Genomic DNA, 2,500 nt, shown 5'->3' with positions numbered 1-2,500 from the left:
CGCCAATGCGATTGTGCCTCTTGATTCTGGCGTCCTTTGTCACTGGGCAGAAGCCGATGATGTGGCCGCGGGTCTCAAGGTCCGCCTCGCAGTGTCTACAAAACTTAACACAGTTATCTCCCCTCCCCTGCGCGAGAAATTCCCTCGTGGGATAAATATTGGCCCTGAGCTGTAAAGCAGTGAGGAGTTTCCTGTGAGGTATGCGTCTATAATATTGAAGCCAATTATTACTAATTGTGTCCCCCTTAAAATTTTTTACTTCACGGCCTTGGGATTCCAATTTTGTCCACTTTTTAAACTCCTTTCTTCTCCAATCACATGGTTTGGGGAACTTACTTTTAGGGTTCGGTGCTTCTGACTCCGAAAGTGTTTCTGCAGTCGCGGGTGGTACAGACGCCGGTAGTGCATCCCAAATTGACGGCATCGCCGGTCTCTTCCCTCCAGCTTGAATCCATAGTTTCTCATACATCTTCTCCATCTCAGCTTTCTCCAGGAAGGTCTTCATCGTCTCGTCCGGAGACTGTGCAATGTGATGCAGTCTCCAGACCTGCACACTGGGAATCAGTCCCACCAATTTGATGACGCCCAAACCGCTGTCCCTCGTGCTCGAGTACAAGATGGCATCACCCGTGCATGGAGGTAGGTGCATCCAGTCCTTACCCGCTGTTCGGATCTTCAGGTCAAGGGCTTCAAGGGCCCCTGTTTTCATCTCTGAGTGGTCAGCCAGGTAGGTCAGTCGAGGAATGGTGTATGTTTTGAGGATGTCAAGTTTTTGCAGAGGTTTAAGTGGGGCTCGGTCAATGCGTTCGAGCCAGACGTCTAGTTTTGCGGAAAGGTCGGTTTTTGCAAACCCAGTCCAGGGGTCGATCTGCAGGCCGAGGTATTTCTCCGATTCCCCAGGGTTAATCATGTTCAGGGGTGTGCCGTTGATGGTCCATGCAGCGCAGTTGTTGACGGTGTAAGAGTCTTTTGTGGGCTTGATGTAGAAGCCGTGGCACTTTTGTCCCTGCGTTTTGAGACCTGTGAGAACGCAAAAGGTCTCTAGTATCTTGATGTTGATGTTCATGTTCTCCCAGGAGTCGCTCAACAAGACCAGATCGTCAGCAAATGCCATGGCAGTTATCGTACGCTCTCCACGATGGAATCCTTTGCCACTTCCTTCCAGCTTGCACAACAGGGGGTCCATTGCCAGGTTGAATAGAAGGGGTGACAGCGGATCACCCTGCTTCACTCCAACCCGGATCTGGATTTTGTCCGTGTGCGTGTTCTTCTTGACGGTGACATACGTACTGATGTCCTTGTACATATTGTCCACCAGTCCGACGACGTGGGGATCCACTCTCCGTTGCTGTAAAACGTGTAAGATGTGCTGGTGGCTCACGGTGTCAAAAGCCTTAGCAATGTCCACGAATATAACACCCAGTGGTCTATGTTCATTTTTGGCAGTCCGAATTATAGTTTGCAGGAGCTTCAGGTTCTCAGAACATCCCGCCGCACTGATGAAACCTCTCTGCCTTGGGTTGAGGGGGCACGCCTTAGTCATCCTCGCCGTCACGATCCTGGAGAACAGCCTCAGCAAGATGGAACAAATCGTGATGGGTCTCCAGTTGTTGATGTCTTTTAGGCACTCCGGTTTTGTCGATTTGGGGATCAAAACAGTCCTGCACCCCCTCACCATGTCCGGGATGTCACCAGATGTTAGCCACAGGTTGAAGAGCTCAGCAGTCCGGGCATACCCGGGATCCATCTTCCTGATGTCCCCAAGGGCAATCCTATCTGGATCTGGTGCTGAGCCCTTGCTCATTTCCCGTACGTTCTTTTCAATTTCTTTGGCTGTAATTAAGTCCCTGAAGGCCTTATGGTGGGCCTTCCCTTTAATTTCAAAGTCTCCAAAGACTCTCAAGTCTCACACCAAACTGTCCAGGTGTTTCCCATCTGGCCTTGAATACCGAATAAATTTCACTGGGTGATATATCACAGGACAGACATTCGATGTCGTCCAAAATGATCTTCGCTAATTTCCCCGTCTAGATGGAATAAACGCTGAAAGCGGAGGTAGTTACCTCTTTTGATCGCTCTGTCCTTCATCCACTTCTGAAACTGTTTTCTTGGCTGCTCCTCCCGAGTTTCCTTTTGCTTTTCCCCCCCGGAGTGCTGTTCTTATTTGGCTCACTGATTCCAGGCAACCAAAGCAGTCCTGCGCTGTCTGATTGAGCAGTGGTCGCACCTTTTGGCCTTCTAATAACTGTTCAAATGCTCTGGGGAAGTTGTTAATTGTCCCATCTGATAAACGTTCTTTGATCCTTTTCTGATAACGAGCCTGCAGTCGCCCCACCCTCTGCTGGCCAACGGTTTCCCGGAGACCGTTATCCCTATCAAGGTGGTGTCCAGATGTCCCTATTGTTCCCTTCCCAGCAGCTGGTCCTCCCGGCTGGTGGTTCCCCCCAAGTCCATTGTTCACAGTTCCTGCCTGGGATTGATGACTTGACCCAGGTTCTGA

At 50.4% G+C, this 2,500-nt stretch overlaps 1 pseudogene; it reads right to left on the bottom strand.

The window, feature by feature from the left end:
- The window catches only part of LOC129131509 (28S ribosomal RNA), an 8,329-nt pseudogene that overhangs the window by 1,722 nt on the left and 4,107 nt on the right, over positions 1–2,500 (bottom strand).

Source organism: Agelaius phoeniceus, chromosome 8 (genome assembly GCF_051311805.1).
Source record: "Agelaius phoeniceus isolate bAgePho1 chromosome 8, bAgePho1.hap1, whole genome shotgun sequence".
In the NCBI taxonomy this organism is placed as follows: domain Eukaryota; kingdom Metazoa; phylum Chordata; class Aves; order Passeriformes; family Icteridae; genus Agelaius; species Agelaius phoeniceus.
The sequence above is the reverse complement of the archived record's forward strand: the minus strand, read 5'-3'. Positions and strand labels throughout refer to the sequence as shown.